This window comes from Canis lupus, chromosome 1 (assembly GCF_011100685.1).
Source record: "Canis lupus familiaris isolate Mischka breed German Shepherd chromosome 1, alternate assembly UU_Cfam_GSD_1.0, whole genome shotgun sequence".
NCBI lineage: Eukaryota > Metazoa > Chordata > Mammalia > Carnivora > Canidae > Canis > Canis lupus.
In genome coordinates this window covers 85,568,598-85,593,625 of record NC_049222.1, presented here as the reverse complement: position 1 = coordinate 85,593,625, position 25,028 = coordinate 85,568,598, and the positions used below count along the sequence as shown (strand labels likewise).

The 25,028-nt window shown below is 36.9% G+C and overlaps 1 long non-coding RNA gene across 10 annotated transcripts in view; it reads left to right on the top strand.

Annotated features, from left to right (window-relative positions):
• The window catches only part of LOC102153050, a 58,828-nt gene that overhangs the window by 32,909 nt on the left and 891 nt on the right, over positions 1 to 25,028 (top strand). For 5 of the 10 annotated variants that reach the window (XR_005354161.1, XR_005354160.1, XR_005354159.1 and 2 more), the window contains one exon: positions 23,666 to 24,438. This is a non-coding gene — a long non-coding RNA (uncharacterized LOC102153050). Of the gene's footprint in view, positions 1 to 2,479; positions 2,537 to 10,760; positions 10,898 to 23,665; positions 24,439 to 25,028 lie in introns of all 10 variants that reach the window. The other 5 variants (XR_005354168.1, XR_005354164.1, XR_005354163.1 and 2 more) reach the window with 3 other exon arrangements.

Genomic DNA, 25,028 nt, shown 5'->3' with positions numbered 1-25,028 from the left:
CTTATTTGCCATGGATGATAATAATCTGACTCAAATGACATGCAACAAGGAAAAATTAAACATTAACATGAGCTTTCCCTACTTTAAAAAATGAAATTATTTTTATGCAACTGATAAAGTTCTCTGCATTAAATATAATGTGAGTAGACTAATAGATCTCCACCCCTCCCCAGCTTGCAGATAGTCCTTAACCAATCAATCAGCTTGTCCTGCTGAAGGCAGTTGGGTTTAAGCAGCTTTAAACTTCCCCTGAAGCAATCTTGGTTTCAAAGCCACTATTCAGGCAGCCTTTGACATTTACATGTTTATTATGTGGGCAGGAAATATGATAAAGATTTTTCCAATTAGGCAACACATGAATGACACTGCATTTTGAGGCAGGTAGAATGGAGGGCTGATTCCATAAATGTAGTGAGAGAGGACAACAGGAATAATTGCTTAGGGGTGAAACGCCTTCTCCTCCATGACGCTGGGAAAGGTCACGTCCAAAGTGCTTTGCCATTATAGAATGATTGGAGTTAAATTAGCTTGATGCCGAAGTTCACAGTTAAAAGTTACTCTTTAAAAGACTCCCTCCGAACCCTCCTGCACTGTTGGTGGGAATGTGAACTGGTGCAGCCACTCTGGAAAACTGTGTGGAGGTTCCTCAAAGAGTTAAAAATAGATGTGCCCTATGACTTAGCAATTACACTGCTGGGGATTTACCCCAAAGATACAGATGCAGTGAAACACCGGAACACCTGCACCCCGATGTTTCTAGCAGCAATGTCCACAATAGCCAAACTGTGGAAGGAGCCTCAGGTGTCCATCGAAAGATGAATGGATAAAGAAGCTGTGGTCTATGTATACAACGGAATATTACTCAGCTGTTAGAAACAACAAATACCCACCATTTGCTTCGACATGGATGGAACTGGAGGGCATTATGCTGAGTGAAATAAGTCAATCGGAGAAGGACAAACATTATATGCTCTCATTCATTTGGGGAATATAAAAAATAGTGAAAGGGAATAAAGGGGAAAGGAGAAAAAGTAAGTGGGAAATATCAGAAAGGAAGACAGAACATGAAAGACTCCTAACTCTGGGAAACGAACTAGGGGTGGTGGAAGGGGAGGTGGGCAGGGGGTGGGGGTGACTGCGTGACCGGCACTGAGGTGGGCACTTGACGGGATGAGCAGTGGGTGTTATTTTATATTTTGGCAAATTGAACACCAATAAAAAATAAATTTATTTAAATAAGCAAATAAATAAAAATAAAAGACTCCCTCCATCACACACATTCCCACCTACACTGAGTGCTTAGAGAAAGGGTATTATCAAGCTGATGGTGTGGAGGCTGAGAAAAATTAACTTTACAGGAAAAACTGCAGAATGTCCTCAATGTCCTCGGCAGGGGATCCCATATCAGAAAGATAACAGAGCCCACGCCCCTGGTAGAAAGTCCCATATTAGAATGAGAACAGAGCTCAATGCCCTTGAAAGCCCCACAACAGAATGTAAACAGAACTTGAGAAATTCCTCCACCCCTTCTGAAAATCCCCTAGACCAGCCTATAAAAAACCAGCTGTAACCCACCTTGGGGTCCAAGTCCCTGCTCCGCTGTGTCGGGTATACTTGGACCCAAGCTCGAGCTTGTAAATAAACCCTCGTGTGTTTGCATCGGTGTCGGCTCCTTGGTGGTTTCTTGGATTCGCAATCTTGGGCACAACAATGGAATATTTTCAGGAAAGCTTTTCTTAAGGAAGAGATAGGTGCAGAAGCTGGCTAGCAAAAGGATTCCATCTGTACTACGCTATACAATATCAGAAGATATTATTTAATTTTTAATGTTTTAAAGATTTTATTTATTTGAGAGTGGTGGGGGTGGGAAGAGCACAAGCAAGGGGAGCAGCAGAGGAAAAAGGAGGAGCAGACTCCTTGCTGAGCAGAGAGCCCAATGCAGCGCTCCATCCATACCCTAGAATCATGACCTGAGTGGAAGGCAGATGCTTAACTGACTGAGACACCCAGGCACCCTTAAGAGATTATTTTAAATAATACTTCATCAGATATTTATTGAACTTCTATAATTTTGCAGGCACTGTGCTGTGGAGTTATTTATAAGGGCCAGAAAATGCTAGAATAGCTCATTTAGGGCAATTGCAACATACCAGAGAAATAATGGTTGGGTAAATGTTCTTGACTTTTAAGACATTGGTTTGTATGGAAGGCAGGGGTTAGACCTAATGACCTTAGCAATTTGTTTCCATATAATTATGAGATTTTTTTCCAAGTTGTGGTTTCTATGATAGTTGTGTTTCTATGGTAATTATTTGGGGGAAAAAAAAGTCCCCATTGCAGTTCACAATGGTTGAATGAGCACTTAAAATATTTCCTTACTGGAAAGGAACAAGAAATGCAGACAGACAAGACGGACTCAAGATTGGTCCCTCTGATGTATCTTCCCTATACCTTGGTCCTTCTAATCCTTATTCCACAGAGCCAGACAAATCCTTTTGAAACACAAATCTGGCTGTCAACTTGCTGCTAAAACCTGGTGAGTGGCTCTCCAATTGTACCTTGGGTGCTTAAATTGAAGCTTCTTATCATGGAGTGTTAAATTTGCTTCATGGTATAGGTCTTACCTCCTTGCTCACTGCTCACTCCACTGCCCATAAATGCTGATCTTCATCACATGACATTATTTCCCTGAACAGAACTTGCTCTCTTCCTTTTGCATATTAGAATATACTATTAGACTATTTTTCTCTATTTGTAAAGCTCTCTATCTCTGTTTTTTTCTTTTCTTTATTTTTTTTCTTTTCCTCCCCACCTTCCCTCTTTCCTTTATTTGGTCAATTGCTACTTCAGGTCCTAGCATTACTAGGACTTTATTCCAGGAAACCTTCTAAGACCTCTTAAGATTGTTGGGGCTTTTAGCACACTAGAGTATCTGTGAATCAGTCACATCCACTGGGGCACTATGGGACTGAGCTTTGCTAGCATTATGTCTCCAGAAACTAGAATAGTACATGGATGGCTTCAATGGGTGAACCAATCAATAATTATTAATTACACCAGTGAACACTTATCATGGTGCTAGGGAATGATGCAAGAAAGCATTCCTCTAAGCATGAACACATTTAACAGAGTTTTATTTTTTATCTTTTGAAAGATTTTTATTTATTTATTCATGAGAGACAGAGAGAGAGGCAGAGACATAGGCAGAGGGAGAAGCATGCTCCCTGCGGGGAGCCAATTGTGGGCCTTGATCCCAGGACTGGCAATCATACCCTGAGCAGGAGGCAGACACTCAACCACTGAGCCACCCAGGTGTCCCACATTTAACAGAGATTTAAAAAATTTGTTATGAAAGCAGAGCACACTAAATTCAGAAGCCTAAAGTTTGCTCAAGAGAGCTGTAAGCAACAAACTATGGAATGATTTAGAATCTCGCACAGTAGCACAGTGTATTGTCTACCACAAGTACGTAGCATATGCCCCCTTGAGAAACACGACTATAAAAAGTAACTGCTTCCATTTTTAGCCTCTCCCTTCAGTCCAGTGTGCTGCCAGGTACATGCTGCCTCTTGCTCTACAGCCTGACTGGATTGACTGACATCCTCTATATCACATTTCATTCCCTTGGTTATTTACATAATCCTCCTGGCTGTGCCTGTCAATTTACAGGCCCAAAGGAATCCCATTGTAGGCACACTAAGTCATATACTTGGCTGCATCGTACAAATGCGTTTTACCTGGATTTATGCCTGTCAGTGCAAACCCCCAGGTGAGGATAATTTCATTTTATTTATCACAAAGTGCTCCTAGAGACAGCGCCGGGGGTGGTGGGGAGATACCTGAGGTATAGGGAAATTGTACCTGCTAAACCTAATCACCCTTGATAACTTGTCTTCTTTCCAGTTCTTGGACTCTAGAAATGTTTTACCATGCAAGGTATTTAAACCTGTATTGCAAAAAATATAGTTCCAGTGCCAAACCCCTTTGGAAATCTCAGACTTGTGTCAACTATCCTACCATGATCATTTTTTTTCTACCGTGATCATTTTTGAAATATTAACCTTGAGAGGAAAGATGGTTCATTTTTCTTTTTTTTTCTTTTTTTTTTTTTTAGATGGTTCATTTTTCCTCTCAAATTATGGTCTTTGTTAGATCCCTAAGTACTTTGAAGGGTGAGCTAGGCCACCATATTAACGTTTTAAAATATACAAAATGAAAATTCATAGATACTACCGGAAGGAAATTGAGAAAGAACTAATTTTATGAGTAGAAAGGTACAGAGTAAATCTTATCTGCAAGCAATAAAATAGGAGGGTGCCCATAGTTCATTTATAAGTTTAAGACCAATAAAACAACATGGTACTAAAGCACTGGAATGTCTGCAAGTGCCAGAAGAACTGAGTACCATTTCCCTGACGTATTTTAGGTGAATTTTCTGATACCACACTGAAGAAAGGTAAGAGTGGTATTTGAGTACTTGGTGTGATCCCACAAGAGTCTTTTCACTTCTTGAACAGATGTATTGAAGCAGACTTCACAAAGATTTTGTTGAGTGCTTTAAAACATTCAGACTTTCCCATTTGTAGAACTGTGATCCTAGAAACAAATGATTGAGACTAATCAAAGAGCCATTATTTCCAATATGGTCTTCAAAGTCAAGAAATATTTAATGGAAAGTATTCATTATGCATTATACTCTCATTTGTTTTTCACATTATTAAAATATGCTAATTGATTAATTTCTTCAAGTTAAGTGAAGTCCTAGAGAAGTTCTGTTTCCAAAATTATCCAAATAAGCCTGAAACAGGAGTGCAAGAAGAACAGGAGGAGATTCACACGTACACAGAGTCTTGGGCATGTTGTTCTGATCTAGGAGTCAGGGCACATGATTTTCAGACTGGTTTTGACCTCTGACTATGTGATTTGGGGGGAGTTTGGCATTGCCTTTCTCTACACCAATGTTTTTCAAATTTAGAATCAACAGGAGAATTTGTTAAAACACAAATTGGTGCTCCCTACCCCCAGAGGTTCTAATTTAGTAGGCTGAATATGCCCCCAAGAATTTGCATCTCCTACCAAGTTCCCAGGTATTTCTAATGCTTCTGCTGTGAGGCAGGTTTTGAGGACCACAACAATGCACATATTTCTCAATCTGTTCCCCTTTCCTGAGGAGGGAAGCAGAAGGATGACAACGGAAGGCAGTGTGGCAAAATGTGTTATGGTCTTTAGATGACACTGTGGGAGAGGTGTGCTTTTATGGGCATGGAGGCAGGAAAGAATGGAAGCAGAAACACACTTGGGATCAAGTTCCCAACATTTTTAAAGATTTCATTAACAAGATGGGCCTAGCCCTTGGAAGCAAAGAACTCAGAGTAGTTTAGGGGAAGAGTAAAGAAAGTACCAGAAAACTCCAAGTATATTCTCTAGCTCTCCATCTTTGCCCTGGCTTATGCATCCTGGAGGGGAAAAAATGTGAAATTATACAGAAACACAAGAAGGCAAAGCTGGCCTGAAGTTATCCTGCTGGTAGGGATATGATCTTTCTCTACCTAAAAAGTGACAACTCTCAAAAACTTTCTGTTAGAAAAGAATAGGAAGACTGGATGTAATTTTTTTAAGTAAAGAGTAGGTATGAAAAATTATACATTATCTATAATTTTTAAAAAATTTAAACAGGAGTAGATACTCTTTGTGATACATATGGATAAATACATGTATATGGCTATATGCGGCATTATACATTGATGAAAAACATTTTCCAGTAGGAACACCAACATATGAAAAAAGATTTATTTAGCACATAAACTTGCAACAAATAGCGAAATAGGGCTTCCTTTGTATTTTCTGGAGCTCAAATCCCATTGTAACCATGGCCATAAAATAAAAACATGTGAAAATAATGTTTTTCAACACTGTAACTGATATATTACTTATTACAAGCAACACTACACACAATAAAATGCTAGTATAAAAATTGCCAGGTGTATTAACAAACTTCCTGCGATAAGATTTGTCTTGTAAAAGCTGTTTTCTTTTAAAGAGATGAGGCTGCATGCTTTTCTTATTTGCACATCATTCTCTGCATTTAACATGCCTTTGTTGCTGCAATTCATTGCCTCTTCATGGGGTTACAAGACAGTTCAGCATATTTATAGTGGCATGAATTACATTGCTGGAATAAGTATTACAATGCTCTTGTAATCATAGGACATCATGAACAGGAAAATAACGAGACATCTGCTTTCTCTGAAAGGAGTTACAGGAACACTAATTTTCAATGGGAGAAAGAACAATGTGTGAACTTAGAGCCAGTCCATGTCATTTACCATAAAAGTCATTCAAATTCACACCAAGTCAAGTTCAGACTCAAAGCTATCCGTATAGCTAAATATATTTTGCAAACAAAAAAGATTCAGTAAAATAAAGACTTGAAACTTTAATGATTAATGGACTCTGTATTTTGGACACTCACTGACTGTTCAGGGGTTGCAAAATTCATATAAAATATTCAGACAATGAATATTGTCCAGACGATAAAAGCTCATAGTATTATTCATTTTAAGCATATACTTTTAAAACAGCCGAACATTTTTTTTTTAAGATTTTATTTATTTATTCATGAGAGAGAGGGGGTGGGGGGAGAGGGAGAGAGAGAGGGAGAGGCAGAAACACAGGCAGAGGGAGAAGCAGGCTCCGTGAAGGAACCTGACATGTAACTCAATCCCAGATCTCCAGGATCAGGCCCTGGGCTGAAGGTGGCACTAAACCACTGAGCCACCCGGGCTGCCCAGCCTAACAATTTATAAGGAAAATAATTTTTATGATTTTTATTTAAACATTTTGATCTCTTTCATCTCATTGAAGTGTTTTAAAAAAGTTACTTCAAGATGTTTATTTTAAGATTTTATTCATTTATTCATGAGAGACACAGGGAGAGAGGCAGAGACATAGGCATAGGCAGAAGTAGGCTCCCTGCAGGGAGCCCAATGTGGGACTCAGTCCCAGGACTCCAGGGTCAAGACTTGAGCCCAAGGCAGACACTCAACCACTGAGCCACCCAGGCATCCCTATTTCGAGATTTTTTTAAAAAGAAAACTGAAGTATAGATATTTTCAATGAATAAAATCATGAAAAATGAAAATATTCAATTTCTGAAATATTTATGAGGTGTACACATTTAACACATGCTTTTACATATGACATTCATGCAAATTTTTAAGACCAATTAAGCAAAAAAAAAAAAAATCAGGAATCTGAATGATATTTATCCAGTTGTTTGGAGAAGAGAAGATTATTATTTTGCATTTTGTTTTCTTATAGAGAACATATAGCCAAGATTTTCATCCTGTTACTTAATGGTGACTAAGGTAGTATAAAACAACAGAATGGAACACGTTCTCAATAATTTTTCCCCATCAGAATAATAAATCTTATCTCTAAAAAGTTCTTCAGATGTATGGGATAGATATAAAAGTGGAGAAAAATAGTGCACCAAAACTCGCAGTAAACGTTGATTTTTCTTTAAATACTTGGTAAATCTTTGCAATCCTTACATTGTTCCAGGGACTAGGAAAGAGAATAGTTGAGGGTGGCTATTCAGAATTTTGTTCAAAATTTCATTTTCCAAGTTGCAACTGAAAAATAAAAGTAGTATAAGGAATCAAACCTGTCTTCTCCAAATCCTTCATCTAGATGGAAAGGCTACTTTCACTAACAAAAAAAAAAAAGAAAAAAAAAAAAAAAAGAACTGCATTAGCTCCTTTCTTCCTTGAAAGTTAAGAAGTCCTAAGTTAGAAGATGTGTAGGAAAAGTACCCTTTTTTTTTTTCTTAAAATGGAGGAAACATTTCCATTATTCATTTTTCAAATACGAAAAATGTGAATGTGGCTCTTACAGACAGAAGTCATTCTATGGAAAAATGATGGCCATGGAGTAAATTGTATTGGCAACTACTATTTCAGCAAAGTATACATCTATTACTCTACTAAATTTTTCATATAAATCTATATATTTTATTAAAATATGACTTTTTAAAATTTGATGGTTTACATCTTTATTTCAATATTCACTCTTAAAAGTTTGTTATATATTTAGGATTTTAAGATATCCAAAAGCCTATCTGATGCTTAGGAAACATACACTTGAAAATTGTTATTGTGGTTATGTAATTCAACCATCCTATCCACAACAGTAGCTACAGGCTACAGATGGCTACTGAGCACTTGAATCATGGCTAGTGTGACTGAAGAATCAGTGTTTTCATTTTACTTTAAAAAAAATGTTAAATATGCAGGGCACCCGGGTGACTCAGTTGGTTGAGCATCTGCCTTTGGCTCAGGTCGTGATCCCGGGGTCCTTGCATGCGGTCCTGTATCAGACTCCCCACCGGGGTGGGGGCAGATGTCTCTGCCTCTCTGTGTGTGTCTCTCATGATTAAATAAATAAATAAAATCTTTTTTAAAATGTTAAATATGCTTGGGACAGCTTTGTCAACTGTAAATTTTATGAAATCTCGATACAGATAAAGTATTTCTGGTGAAAATTAAATCCTTTGACCTGTGATTTAAGTGTCAAAAATACACTGGGTTTCAACTACAGTATGAAAAAAAAAGGGGAAAATAATATTTTTATTTTGCTTACATGTTGGGTTAATAATATTTAGGATATAGTATGTTAAATAAAACATACTACTGAACTTTATTTAATATCAGTTTTAATATTTTTATGTAGCTGCTAGAAATTTTTAAATTACAAACATGCCTTGCATTCTGTTTTTGATGGAATAGTGCTGACCTACATTATAAATAACAATCGAAACTTAATAGTCTTTGCAGTTTATAAAATATGTGGCCAATTATTACTACATGTAATTTTGAGCATATCCAATAAATATGTCACTAAGTATTACACATCTATTTTTTTAGTATATCCCTTTCATATAGCCACAACTAATCTAACCACATGGGGAATAAGTTTCTCCATGTGAGACCATTTCATTGTTAGTAAGTGTTCAAAGCCTATATAAGGTTATTTTGTTTTTTCAGTACACTCTATGCTAACATGGGACTTGAACTCACTACTCTCAAGATCAAGTGTTGTATGCTCTACCGACTGAGCCAGCTGGGTATTCCTAAGGTTAAGCTTTTTTAGTGAAAATGTGAATTTTTAAATTAAAGCACATTTGCTGGATCACACATACAGTTATAAATGTTGTTCACAACACCAGGTCTTTTAAGTAAAAAATCCAGCCTACACTCACCCACCAAGCAATGGCCCCGGCAAGTGCCTGCATTTGTTTAGAAAATGGATTTCCCTTCTAAATGGCACCAAGACAGTATCTAGATGAGCTAACTCTGTGGATTTGCATCAAGATGCAATATTGCAACATACAATATTGTAAAATACATTCTCAGAACACTGTTTTCTGCTCAAATCATCCAGGAAGAATGCACTGATATTTCCAGGTGAGATGCAGTAAGAATTCTGGCATCATCTTATATTTGCCATAGGTTTTATTATTTTCCCAACTTTCACATATATTTTATCAGTATTCTCAAAGGAGATGTGTAAAGATTAAAAGTATGTATTGTTCTCTTTTCACAGCCAACAAAATGGAATTGAATTTCCGTATTTTCCCCTTGACAATAAAATTAAAACTCCTGTAGCTCATGAGGCAGCTCCATAGAAATAAACACTAGAACTAAAAATGAATGTCACATTTATAGGCTAGGAACAAATTGTAATAAAAGGAAATAATTCAACCATAATATTAGTTTGTAAATTTCTTTTTTTTAAAGATTTTATTTATTTATTCATGAGAGATACAGAGAGAGAGGCAGAGACACAGGTAGAGGAAGAAGCAGGCTCCATGCAGGGAGCCCGACCTGGGACTCGATCCCAGGTCTCCAGGATCACGCCCAGGATCACACTACACCGCTGGACCACCAGGGCTGCCCGGTTGTAAATTTCATTCAGAACTTTGATTTCTAATAAAAATACTTCATCATATTTGTTAGTTAATTTATAGGTTTTTAAAAAGCCAAAAATAAATGGCAATGTGGTATCTCCCCCAATCTAATTTATTATAATTTCAGTTTTGTACAAGTTATATAACGGAGGAGCCTATGACAAAAAGTTCTCCCTTGAAAATATTCTGACAAAAATAACTACCTTTGAGAAACAAGTTGACATCAGAGTCAATTAAAATCTACTTTTAGCTAATCATAAACAGTTTTCATACTCTGTATTTTATATAAAGATAAGAAAAAAACAACTTAGCTAATACTTTTATGAATCTACAGGACTCTGAGGAGAATATCTTTAAGATAATTCCTTAATATCCCTTTTGAAAGAGTATTAGTAGTTTCTTATTCAATGTAGATTTCTTAAGTAGCTGACATTTATTTTGTTTCCTTACCACCTGATCTTGGTACCTTAAAACCTGTTTTTCATTTGTTTTACATTTATTCATGTCCTAATGGCTCCTTGTGATTTGCAACTAGAATTTTCTTAAGGAGTGGGTTTTAGATCTTTCTACATATACAGTGAATATTGTTGGAACCTATGTGTTTTAAAAACTTCAATTTGTTAAACATTAATGACCCATTCAGATTGATTATATTCTTACTGTTTTTAACCATTGAATTAGAGGCTTCGAGTTTACATGAATACAAGAAATACTGTGTATACACAATTATACCAAATATTGTACCTCTCTTTTGATGTTTTTATGAATAGCTTATTTGTTCATTAAATTTCAGACCAGGACTAAACCACATAGATTTTGAAGAGTGTAATGTATAACCTTTATAGCAAAAGTTGGCCTTGCAAAGTATACTCAAAAGCAAAGTTTCCTTTTGGAATACCACACCACCAACTCCTGGATTATCAGTTAGAGGTAACATTGTATATTTATTTAACAATATACACAACGTTGTATATTTATTTAATTCTCATGTTTATCAAGCCATTGTGGTCATCAAAAGAAATTATTCAGGCACTTGCTTTCTTTGGGCAAATACTTTTTTTGATTTGAAGGAGGATTTTTTGTAAAACATGACAAAAAGAGAATTTATTTTAAAAGTAAAAGCATGGATTTACCCAAAGCCATCAACATTTGTCATTCTGTGAATCATGTAATGAACATTGTCATTTTGACATGTGAAACATGTCTCTTCTTCCATCACCTTTGAATTAATTGGATTGTAAGGAGCAGGGTAAGGCAAGGAGAGATGGTGGGTGGAATGAGCATTGACTCCATTGCTATTTGTATCACTGGAACATTTGAAGTCAGGTAGATATTAACCTAATAAGGGAAGCCCCACTGGCTTTCTGTCTCCTCCAGACATAAAACAACATAATTGTGTCTGTGCCTCTCTTTTCAATTGTTCTACTATAACACAGATTGAGAACTAACTACAGATTCTAATTAACTCATATTAGACTGATGAGAGAGATGATAAGTACTACAACGTGAAGATTAGGAAATTAATCCTAACTTTAAACCTCAAAGACATTGGGTACAAAGGAAATAAATGCTAAGGGGGAAAATTAGGCCACTAACTACTTCAAAGATGTTGGAAGTTAGTGCTAACTAAGCAGTGGCTTTAACCCATTTGAATGCAAGTTCCTGACTTTCTACTAGGAAGGATTTCAGTGCCTAAAGGAGAATAACCTGAGTTTCAAAATGGCATCAAGCCTTTTCTTGCACTTCTTGAGCTTGATTCTGTATTTATCATTAGCTCAAGGATGGGAAGGATGGAAGTAATGGGGATAGAAAACTAATGATTTAAAAATAATTCATTGATTTAAAAACTTGTTCAGCAGTTTTTTTAAAATATAGAAAATTTAGAAAGACTAGGTATTATAACATACATTACAGACATTTGTAAAAGACACATAATGAGCACTTTTATTCTAATATTGTTTGAGGAAACCATTTATTAATTATACATGTTCATTAATGAAATTCCTGATTGAAAATGTGCACACTTTCTGTTTCTGACAGTTTACAGCTTATTAAAAATGTTACTTTCATGCTGTTGTTTCTAATGTCCACTAATTTCCCTGAATTCTCAATTGTTTACCCTGGAAATAAGCTCAGAAGACATTCGGTTGGCCAACAGACACATTAAAAGATATTCATCATCACTCACTATCAGGGAAATGCAAATCAAAGCATCAATAAGATACCACCTCACACCTGTCAGAACAGCTAAAATCACAAGAAACAACAGTGTTGGGAAGGATGTAGGGGGGAAAGGAACACTCTTGTACTATTGATGGGAAGGCAAACTGGTACAGCCACTGTGGAAAACAGTATGGAGTTTCCTCAAAAAGTTAAAAAGTAGAACTACCCTACGATCCAGCAGTCACACTCCTGGGTATTTCCCCAAAGAATACAAAAACACTAATTCAGAGGGCTACATGCACCCCATGTCTATAGCAACATTTATAATAATCAAGTTTCAAGTATTACTGAGTCATCAAAAAGAACGACCTCTTACCATTTATAAATTACATGAATGGAGCTTAAGAGTACAATGCTAAGTGAAATAAGTCAGAGAAAGACAAATACCATCTGATTTCACTCATATGAGGAATTTAGGAAACAAAAACAAGCAAAGAGGAAAAAAAGAGAGAGAGGCAGACAAACCAAGAAATAGACTCTTCACTATAGAGAACAAAATGATGGTTATCAGAGGGGAGGTGAATGACGGATGGGTGAAATAGGTGATGGGGATTAAGAGTGCACTTGTTTTGTTTTTGTTTTTGTTTCTTAAAGATTTTCTTTATTCATGAGAGACACAGAAAGAGAGGCAGAGACACAGGCAAGGGGAGAAGCAGGCTCTCTGGGGGGAGCCTGATGCAGGACTTGATCCCAGGACCCTGAAATCACAACCTGAGCCAAAGGCAGATGCTCAACCACTGAGCCACCCAGGTGCCCCAAGAGTGCACTTACTGTGATGAACACTGGGTGTTATATGGAAGTTATATGGATGTTATACGGAAGTTTTGAATCACTGTATTGTACAACTAATATAACACTGTATTTTAATTAACTGGAATTTAAAAAAAAAAAAAAGAAAGAAAGTAGGCTTGCAGAGAAAGGCCATCTTTTCATGTTGCAAAGTTCTCCTACATCAGTCATGTTTGAAATCTTTATTACATGATAGAAGAGGAGTTAAGATGTCAGAGGAGTAGGAGGCCCTTGAGTTTGTCTCATCTCTGGAACACAGCTAGATAGTTATATGATAAGTTCATTTGTAAGTATGTTTGTAATTCTAATCAATGTAACAAATTTAAGGTAAAAAATAAAATAGGGGTACATGAATGGGTTAGGTGGCTAAACCAGCTCTTGATTTCAGCTTGGGTCCTGATCTCAGAATTGTGAGACTGAGCCTGGTGTCTGACTCTGGCAGAATCTGCTGAAGATTATTGCTCCCTCTCCCTCTGTCTCCCTCCTCCTCCTCCTCCTCCTCCTCCTCCTCCTCCTTCTTCTTCTTCTTCTCTCTCTATCTAATAAATAAATCATTTAAAATTTTTGAAAAAAAAAATAGGGACGCCTAGGTGGCTCAGTGGTTGAGTGTTGCCTTCGGCTCAGAGTGTGATCCCAGGGTCCTGGTACTGAGTCCTGCATCAGGCTCCCCACAGGGAGCCTGCTTCTCCTTCTGCCTGTGTCTCTGCCACTCTCTCTGTGTCTCCCATGAATAAATAAATAAAATTTTTTCTTTTTTTTTAAGATTTTATTTATTTATTCATGGGAGACACAGAGAGAGAGAGAGGCAGAGACACAGGCAGAGAGAGAAGCAGGCTCCAGGCAGGGAGCCTGACGTGGGACTTGATCCCGGGTCTCCAGGATCACACCCTAGGCTGAAGGCAGTGCTAAACCGCTGAGCCACCTGGGCTGCACTAAAATCTTTTTTAAAAATTGAAAAATAAATAAATAAAACCCCACTGTAATAACAAAAGAAGTAGAATTTGACTAAAATTAAAAAAAAATCAAAACCACATCAAGGAAGAAAACTAAAATGAAACCCAGAGGACATAAAATCAAATATAAAACTTAGAGTTTTCTGTGAACTAAAGAAAAAAAGGAGATAAAATAGGCTACATGACTCTCATTATGTAAAAATTATGGACTCACACTAATTCCTCAGAAAAAAACAGTAGTTTCAAGAAATATATTCTTGGAAGTTTTTCAAAGAATATCGTGGCATACAAAGTAATAATCTCTTCCATAAGTCTGATATTTATAGTAGATATTCGGTACATTTATGAGAAAAATGTGGATTGATATTCCAAATACTAAAAAGATAATTTTGGTAAAGTCACTTAAGACAGTTTGTCCGTTCTCAATTATTAGGCCTTTTTGGTTGGTTTCAACCCCCTTCCCCCACTTCTCCAGGGGTAGGGAATGAAGTAGTGATGAGCTATAGACCCCCTCCAACATACCAGTGGGATATTCCAACAAAAGCAAGTGTCAGATACAAGTCTGCACACACAGATTTATTACCAACAAGGTAAGAAATATTCCAATAACCTATTCTTTAAACTAAATGAAACTCCAGCTCTATCCTACAGTCATTCACTAATACCTTGCATGAATGGTTCTCTGTAAGGAGGCCCATTTGACAAATCTTGAGAATCAGTTAGTCATCTAGCTGGGATGAGATGAGTTTTCTATATTGCCCTTGAGCATGGAAAATAACAGGAGTCCTAGGACTAGGGCACTGTTTTGAAGAACATTAGGGGGCTGGCTCATGAAGTTCTCATATCATCTTTACAATGGGAAAATTATTTCAGACATCTCTACCATTCTGTTGCCAATAGAGCTGGTGATAGTAGAAGACATTATTGTTACTGGAAGCAACATAACACTGATTAGCCACTTTGAAATACTATCTAATTATCCCAATTCAAATGTTCAAAAGTTAATAATCCATTCTAGCATGTAGATTATAGTTAATTTATCCTACTCATATATCATACTATCTATATTGAAGTATTTAAAAGAAACAGGCAACATAACAAGAATTGTTATAACCCACCCATGAGAAGATGCATGGCTTCCCACACATCTGTCTGTCTCAGCTCATTCTCTTGGATATTTGGCAACACAAACATTATTTTTTATTAATATATACAAAGTATTCCATTTGAAATAATAAATGAAAGTTCCCTTCCTTTTTAGTACCTTATGCATAATATTTTATATTTCAAATTATTTTGCATATATTATTTAATTTGTCTACCCAAACCTTGTAAATTGGAACACCATCGTGACTACTTTCTCTGTCATATAAAGGAAGTAGAAGGCCTCACCTTGATGAAGTGATGTATTCAGGGCCACACAGCAAACTTTGGCAGAGCTGACATTTCTAGTCTAATGGTTTTCCATTCAGTAATTTTGCTTAGTGATCTTTTGTGATGTAGTTCCTGCTATTTTTCCAGGAAAGCCTACAAGAGGAATGCATTGATATTCTCTTGCTGGTTTTACGTCCTCTAATTATCGAATAAAATGATTTTGAAGCATCCTCTTTGGCTGGGTAGGAGGATGCTTTTAAGGTCCCTGATCATTCCTGAAAGAAAACAAAGAAAAGGAAAGAAAAGTTCTTCAATATGAAATTCAACTGTAAATTACTCTCTTCTTGTTTAGTGAAGCTTGAATGGAACTGATACTTCACAAAAATTACAAAATATTTACCGCATTATAAGCCTAATTGAAAATATAAATAGACAGCTTTGTCCACTTATTTTGTATGTCAGAGTTAGAATATTGAGCATTTCAGACAAAATCTTCAAACTTATTGTTATTCTCTGGCTTATAATTATATTAAATTTCTCAATTTTATAACTCACTTCTTCTCTACTATCAATGCTTTCTTCAAAACAGAATTAGCTCCTCCTAAGGAAATAATATTGTTTCATGAGAAAAAGCATTAAATATGAGTCAGACAGAATGAGATTGCTTTGCCCCATGTTTACCATTTATTTGCTAATCGACATGGCCTCATTCCTAACTGCATTAATACTGGATACAAACTCCCGCAGAAGCAATAATATTAATGATAACCTCAAAGGGCCTTAGGGGAGTTTAGAACAGGAGGAAAATATGTCAGGGAGTTTTGTTTTCCTGGCAAACTCTTACTTCATGTCTCACAGGAGAATCCTCTTCTTTGAGCACCCAGCCGTGTGGCTAGCCTCTTATCTCACCTTATTGGCTTTGCTCTCCTTTGCTGGTCTATCACATTGACTCTGTGTCATGTCGGCCTAATTTGACAGCTCTCCCATAAAACAGGTGGCCCATGGAAAATGACAAATTTTTATGACTCTGAGTAGCTCTCCTCCAAGAGCAGTGCGTAGTGTACAGAGTAGATTCATTAAAAAGAAGTTTGTTGAATGAATAAGTGGTTGAATGAATGGAATGCCATGGAATGGAAGAAACAAACATTTACCCATTTGACTCTCAAGGTTGTTGTGAAGATGAAAACCGGTCATGTGCGTTGAACTTCTTGAACTTAAGCACTGCATGGTTTCCCTTAGCCTGCATAGCTCTGAATAAATGCTTGGGGAGTTGAATTCAGCTAAACAAAAACTGAAGAGAAATCGATCCTGATGTTGTGCCTACCCACATGCAGTTGTCATTGCTGAGCTTTGCAGGTTACATCCAAGAGCCCTTGCATGAATTCGTCCAGCCTCCAGTTGGTAGGCCCTCCCTGGCACAGCCCTCCCTGAGGCTGAGAACTGGGGGTGTCTCAGACTGCCACAACATAAGGCAATATGACAGGTAGCCAAACGGGACACTGCTGGCTGCCTTGGGCTCCCTGAGATCTGTGCCTAACAAGGCAGACTTGTCACCCAGGGCCATTTGGAGGGGAAATGAAGCGAGGAACAAATGCTGGGCATCGGAGGCGCCAGGTCCTGACAGGCTAAGGTGTGACCTGCTGAATCCTAACCACCGCAGACATCTGGAGGGGAGCAAGTGGGCTGGGAGATGGCCAGGGGCAGGCAAGGCTGCAGGGGGCGGTGAGGGGGGGAGCGAGGTGCATGCAGGGCCCACAGAGAGCAGAGAAAAGAAAGGGCAAGTGAGATTACTGGTCATCTGGTGTCTTAGATCCCACGCAAAGCAAACTTCAAGCACAACAGCAAACACAACCTTTGAGTATTAGTGTCTCCAAAGAGTATTTACCAAGCACAGTCTGGCTTGATCTCCTGGACTTGGTTAAACATGCATTTTGTTAATATTGGATTCCTCACTTTCTTTCTTCTCTCTTTGTTATTGTTGTTATTATTGCTACTTTAAAATTTTTTTCTTTGAATGCCTCGCACGCATCTGACATGGAGGAAAATCAAGAAATAAAGGAAAAGTGGGGAAAGAAGAGAAAAACCCCACAGAACGTTTTAAAACAGCTTTGCTAATCCAAAAAATATGTGATTTAACATTCATCATCATCATATTCTTAAATATATTACGAAATACATCTGGTTTTAATCATTTTATTAAATTGAATAGATACATGTGATTCTACATGTGTTATTCTCCATTTTAAAACACTAATATTTAGGAATTAGTAGGCAATTCATTTCATTTACACCATTTTTATAAACTCCCTTAAAATGAAAGACAGGATCAACAGTAATATTAAAATATGTTTTATTTGGTGGCTAAAGTCAATCAGCATATCAAAGCATTTTGATAGATCATTATACTTTGTCATATGAAGAAGTAGAAAAAGGGAAGTTATAAATGAGGTGAACATTTTTATATGCTTTTATTGTGGCTACTTCATCATGTTTTACCACAGTTCTTTGTTTCTATAAGCAGTACCCCAACTGAATCCAAGATCCAGGGAAATGGGAAAGATATTTTGTTCATCCTTGAATTTTCAGTGGCTAGCAAAATGCTTAGGGAAAAATAAGTTTTTAATTTAAAACATTTAATGGATGAAAAATTAATAGGAAAAAAACTTCATACATACCACACTATTTGTCTTAACAATATGGTTTCAGAATGGTGGCAATTAAATTTTTTTAACACATAACACAGCTCTTCTTTTTCACATATTTAAACTACTTATGGATGCATAAAATATATGGAAAAGATAGATTTTTCTAATGGGTTCATCACTGGCAATGAATATTTAATTGATCACATTATATTTTCAGCTCTATGAGAATTATCAAGTAACAAAGCAGGGTACTTATGTGAACATCCTACAATAAATTGGAGAGTAAAAAGCACTCTATATGAAATATATAATGAACTTTTATCTCTTTATAGTACTTGGAAGATATGGAGCAATGAGGACACATTTTTCTCTTTTGAGACACACACTGTGATAGAAGATCTTTAATAAAAGTGATTTAATTTGACTTATGATAACTTTTGGAATGTAATTTATATAACAAAGTAGAAATTTTCACTCCTTTTGTTACCTCCATTTTATTTGTACATAGAAAAATCTTATTAATAGGGCAGATCAACTAATAAAACAATACATACCCAGAAAATCCAATTCATTACTTCTCCAAGACAGACCAGGATTCATCACTAGGGTAAAGCAATGACAGAATGGAAAAGTTTCTCTTCTATCCAGGCAGTACCTGCTAAGCCCCAACACCCTTAGCTGCACAGAACTCTGAAAAAAAGCTGTCTCTCCTCCCCCCACCAGATCCTGAGAAACCACTGCAAGACTAGTACATCCGTCATGAGCATCAGTCACCAAAGCAGCAACAGATCTTTGGAGAAAACTCGTTTCCTAGCCTAAGAGGGTGTGGTGGCCACAACAGAAAAGGGCATTTAAAATAGTTATGGTTAGATGTGACATAGAGCCATGTGATTCTTAAGCCTTCTAGACTTGAAGGATTTTTTTAAAAGATATTTATTTATTTATTTATTTATTTATTTATTTATTTATTTATTAATGAGAGCCAGAGAGAGAGAGGCAGAGATATAGGCAGAGGGAGAAGCAGGGTCCTTGAGGGGAGCCTGATGGGATATTCGATCCCAGGACCTCGGGATCACGACCCGAGCCTGAGGCAGAAGCTCAGCCATTGAGCCACCCAGGCATCCCTGAATGATTTTTTTAATATAGTTTTCTAAGCTCTAGCTCCAGAAATTCTGATCTGTTATGTTTCGTAGGGACCTCCTCCTAGGTGATTTTAACTGATCTCCATGAGAGAATAGCTAACCTAATCCAGGCCACTTTACAGATCAAAAACTCCAGGCCCAGCAAAAAGAAAGGGACTGAGACAACATAAAACGTTGATACTAGAACAAGGACTACATACTGCTTCTCATTTTCATATTCTACAGCTTCATTTTCAGGGGGTGAGGGCTTAAAGATTTTTGAAACCATTGTCCATTATATGAGTGACACATAGCCCTTCCTCATGTGGGATTTGCACTATTCGTTAGATGGTCACTTTTATTTCCAGCCTAACAAAGGTATCTTCAATCCTAGACATTCTCCAAAGTATTATAATTTCTGAGCTCACAAATTAACAAAGGTATTTCAAGTTAAAAATAACAATAGTAAAATATTGCTTATATTATTATCTATTTTCCCCACTGAAAATAGGTTTTCAAGTTTTCAGGTTATATAAATGATGAATAATCTTTGTAAAACTTTAAACAATACACCAAATTATGGGAAAGGGTGAAAATATTCTCTGAAATCCTACTAACCTCTACATGTCCATTTGTAGCACTTGGCCAAATTCATTATGCATCTTTATTCAATCATGTATATTTATATATAAGACAGCATAATGGGATATCGTTCTTGCTGGGTCACTTGATTTTGTGAACTGACATTCAATCTCCTTCTGCCCCACTCTCCCCCCCCCATCCCCTACTCACTAGCTGAGTAGCCAAAAATTATCTATCTGAAGTATGTCTTTCTATATACCCTTTGCCATGCATACAAAATCATATACACAAACATACAAAGACCCATATGAAACACATTTTGCTACTTTGTTTTACGTAAATGAAATGTTATCCACTTTTCTCTACATCTTGCTTTTGTCCCCTGGTCATGTATCATGAATATATTTTCAGGGAAACATATAGAGATCTATGCTTTCCTTTTGATGGCTGAGAAATATTATATGAAAGTATCACAATATATCAAATTCCTCAAATGGTAGACATTCACTTTGCTTCCAAAGGGGTCAGATACATCTTTGTCATTATTTGCTTATGCACTGATACTTTCATTTCTATGGGCTAGAATATAAAGAGTGGGATTACTGCACGAAAGGATATGCAGATTATTAATTTTAATATATAGTGCCAGAACATTCCTCTAAAAGGCTGTAACTATTTATGTCTCATCAATAATGCATGAGCCTTCTCTTCCTCACTCGTTACCACTCCAGGGTCAGTCAGTCTGAGGGTGAGAGGTGATGGCCTATTTTTCAATACATTTACATTATGAATGAACTTTGTTCTTAGTGAAGCTGGTCATCTGTTTTATATCAGATATTCATATTTCCTGTTCTGTGAAATGCCCTCTTGCTCTATTGTTTAGTGCAGAATCACAAATACTTTGCAAGATCTCAGAGATCAATCAGCAATACCAGGGAAAATTAAAGTGCTCTCCATGTGAAAGATTTTGGATAAAAATACACACATGCATACACAGAATAATGGTTTACTCCCCAAATACAGAAAATTATTTTCTGAATTTATTTCAGGCTGATTAACAAAGATAAAATAACCGTTTTCCTGGAGTAAAAACTAATGATACTATTCATCTCCATATTTCATTTTTTGGCTTTAATTGCAATTTTTAGAACAGTTCTCTTAAAAAAAATAAAAAATAAAAAATAAAAAATAAATAAAAAGAACAGTTCTCTTAAGAAAATATTTACATACTATAAAACCCATTCTTTTAAAGTGTATGATTCAGTGGGTTTTGGATATATTTGCACTCGTGCCCACCATCACTACCATCTGATACTGGAAGATTTCCAACACTCCAAAAAGAAACCTCATACTCATTAGTAGTCACTCCCATTCCCTGCCCCATCAAGCCCTTGGCAACCACTAATCTGTTCTCTGTCTCTACAGATGTGTCTACTGGGGACATTTCAGATAAACGGAATTATACACCATGGCTGTCTTTTTTGTCCGTCTTCTTTCACATAATGATTTCAAGGTTCTTCCATGTTGTAGCATGTATGAATACTTCATTTGTTTTCATTGGTGACTAATATTTCATGGTATGGATATATCACATTCTGTTTTATCCAGTTAATGGACATTTGGGTCAGTCCGATGTCTGCTCACATCCAGATTCTGATAGTTATTTCTCTTGTGACCAGGGGTAAGTCAAGAAAAATGAAGCAGGAGTTGGTGTCAAAGAAGAACATTGAAGAACAAATGAAGGTGTCAAAACACCTGCTCATGCACATCCCTTCAAAGCATATCCACTCGATGATTAGTTACTTGCCCAAACTTCTGACTTGGTGGGCCTTATCATAGCCAGTTAATGAGGGACAGTTCAGGTCATGCGGTTATTTTGATGTCCCAGGCTTAGTAGTTCAGTCTCCACAAGAATCAAAAGCACTCCAGGAGCTGTTTTTCAAAAGAAGAAAATAATATGTGGAGGGGATCTGCACTGTGATCCTCCTCCTGAGGCTTGCCTGAGACTCCTGGGGCAGCCCTGTCCACCACAGACACTTAGAATCTGAGAATCTGTGGCTGGGGATCTGCAAGTGGAGAAGCAGCCTACCCCCAGCCTGCACTTGCTGCCGAGCCTTCTTTTCCCTGGTCCCCCCTCCAACTTGACGGGTTTAGAGGTGACTTGGTAAATGACAGTAGTAACTGAGAAGACACTGCCCACCTTACCCTGGTACTACCAAGGGGGTGTTCTGGGAGCACTGGAAGAAACTGAGGAGTAAAATAAATCGCTGCCGCTGATCATATGACAGGCCGGTCCTGGGATGACATCCCCAGAAACAAGCAAATGCAAAGCACATCCCTTCCTCCTATTCTTGCCTTTTAGTCACGTGTCCCTGATGGCCAAATCCAACAGGAAACCAGCTAGAAAAGAGAAGGATTATTTGCAGACTCACAACATCAGTATCACAAAGCTGTGTAGAGAAGAGCATGTTTGGAGAGGATGTCCCCTAGCTTACTAGTCTGCACTGGTAATAACACAGGATGAAACTGATAATCAACTTTGTCCACTGCGCAACATGTATACACAACTTGAATTTTTTTTTTCCTTATAAAAGAACCATGCATTTATGGAGGAAAAATTAAGAAAAATAAAAATCAGGGACTCCTGAGTGGCTCAGTGGTTAAACATCTGCCTTTGGCTCAGGGTGTGATCCTGGGGTTCTGGGATTGAGTCCCTCATGGGGCTCCCTGCAGGGAGCCTGCTTCTGCCTCTGTCTATGTTTCTGCCTCTCTCCCAGTGTCTCTCATGAATAATAAATAAAACCTTAAAAAAAAAAAACAGAAAAATCACCCATAATCATACCATTTAAAAAATGGGGCACCTCTCCTCCACTTATTACATACATACATACACACAAACACATACACATCTTTATATTAGCAAAAATAGGGTTGTATTCTACATGCTAGTTTTGAAACCAAATTTGAAACTTAATAATCTAATGTGCTCTTGACGTCTTTGTCATTAAATAATCCACATCAATGTTATTGTCCACAAAGATATTGAGTATATTTCTCTATTGCATATACTATTATAAATCATTCACTCATCTTTGAATGTGTTAAGTAACTTGTATTAATAAGCTATACTCTGATAAGTATCTTTCTTTTAAATTCTTTACAAATATTTGTGCATATGTTAAATTTTGGAGAAATGTTCATTCATTCTTGTTACATTTTGCTGGAGTCTTAACAATATTTACTCTGTATAGTCCCTTTGGAAGTAGTGTTTGTCACAAAGAGTAAAGCAATTTTGTGAATGGCAGTTCAGATGCAAACTTCCTTCCTGCCTGCCTGCCTGCCTGCCTGCCTTCCTTGGCTCTTTCTCTCTCTCTCTCTCTTTTACCAATCATGATATGATATTAGGCTGAGGCATTGCTTGGATTACTGCACCTTCCACTCTAGAGAAGAAATCAAGACCACAAATACATATAGAGAGAGATTTTTTGAGTGTGGGTAGTGATAAGAACAGTTGGGGTGGAGACTGAGGGAAATGGCAAGGACATTTCACAGGGATATAAATGGAATTGCTTAGCACAAAAACTTAGAATTTCTTGTGCTAGGAGAATAAATTAGAATTGAACATCTTTTTCCTTGCAAATATTAAATGCTAAATCTTAAAACCATCTGTGCTCTTTCTGAAAGTTTAAAATTTGAATTTAGGTAAGTCAAAATGAAAACGTGTAGGTGGGGGGGCTGGTGTGTCACCAAGCAACATCGCTAATCTAAGATCTCACAATCAAGTGCCATAAAAAATTTGGCCACAATAAATGTGTCCCCAAAGCAAGTGAATCAGCTTCAGCTATTTCTGGAGGAGTTAGTAGGGAGCCCAGAAAAGTCCCCAATTAGAATGAAATTGTCTTCAGGCAGTTTTGTCTTCTTTTGCAATGCAAACCCTTATGCCTCAACTCACTGGTCCCCAAACCACATACAGTCAAGGATCTAACACGTGTCCTCTTGCATCCTATGAAGGTACTCACGATGGAGTGAGAGGATCACCTCCATATGCAGAGGCTAGGAACCCCTATCTGTATTCAAAGGACAGAAGCGCATGGCTAGAGCCGACTAGCTGGGAAATGGGAGTTCCAGCTGGATCTCCATATCAGACTGAAGAACAAGAAGAAGATGGAAAAGCGTGCCTGTGTTCTTGTTCCTGGAAATGTTCCATTTAAATTCAGATTATCTCCTCTCCTGCCTGCCCAAACATTGGTTCTACTTGTGTGTGTGGTTTTTTTTTTTTTTTTTTTTTTTTTGTTTTTTGGTTTTTTTTTTTTTTGTCTGTCTCCCCTTTTCCTTTCCCTTAAACCGTCTTGAAATGGAGTTTGTTGAAGATAAGGATTTGTCATTTGCTATATGAGTCTGGTCAAGTGAAACTTCTGATAATTTTAAGGAAGTGACTCAAAGTTTTTAGTTGGGGTTTTCCTCACCTGTGAAGACCTATGTTTACTTAAAAAAAACAAAGAAAAGTAAGCCTTGATTTCCTGTGAGATTGACAGAAGGAAGATTGATGGAGATAAATGACCCAGAAGGAAGTCCTCTTGTCTGATATAAAACTCTAGCAAGAATGAGAAGCCTGACATGGGTAATGATATTTACATATATGCATTGATTTATAGTATTTTTTTTTTCTGGAACGCATGTACATTTCCTAGTTGTTCTTGAGTGAGGATGACAGACCTCCTGGAAATTTGTGATTGAATTTGGACCCAGTTAGGGAAGCTCTGTTACCTACCAAAAAATTTTAGGTAAGTTTAGTTAAAGTGAAAATTACTTTTGGGTTTTAGTCTTTGAGAAGGTTGGTCCCTCTGATTTTAATGATTTTTCTTTTGTTACAATACGTGTTATTGTTTATGCAAAAAAGTTGTATTATTTGGATTATGCTAGATAGGGGTGTGTATACTGCTTACATAGATTAGGTGCATTTTTAATAACCTGTTACTGTTTGTTGTTATTGATATGTCAAATTATAGATGACATCACCCTCTAGTGATTCTTTAGTGTGCCATCGGAGATATAATTTGATATATATTTTTTAATTTTATAGAAACATTTCAATGGAGGCACCATACATTTATTATTTATGTTACTGAGGTCCTGAGCTGACAGCTGCTATTGATTGCTAAACTAACTTCTAACCTCGAGATTATAAAAGTTATGGTTTTCAGATCATACAGGAAACATGTTTACTATTTTCAATTGCTAATCCTATCAAATAAATAATTATTCCCCTTATTTTTTTTTTTGTGGCAGAAGTTTGTAACACTTTAAAGACTTAAAAGTAGTATCAGTTGTTTCTAGAAAATACAGACACATAACACTTAAGAGGAAAACATCT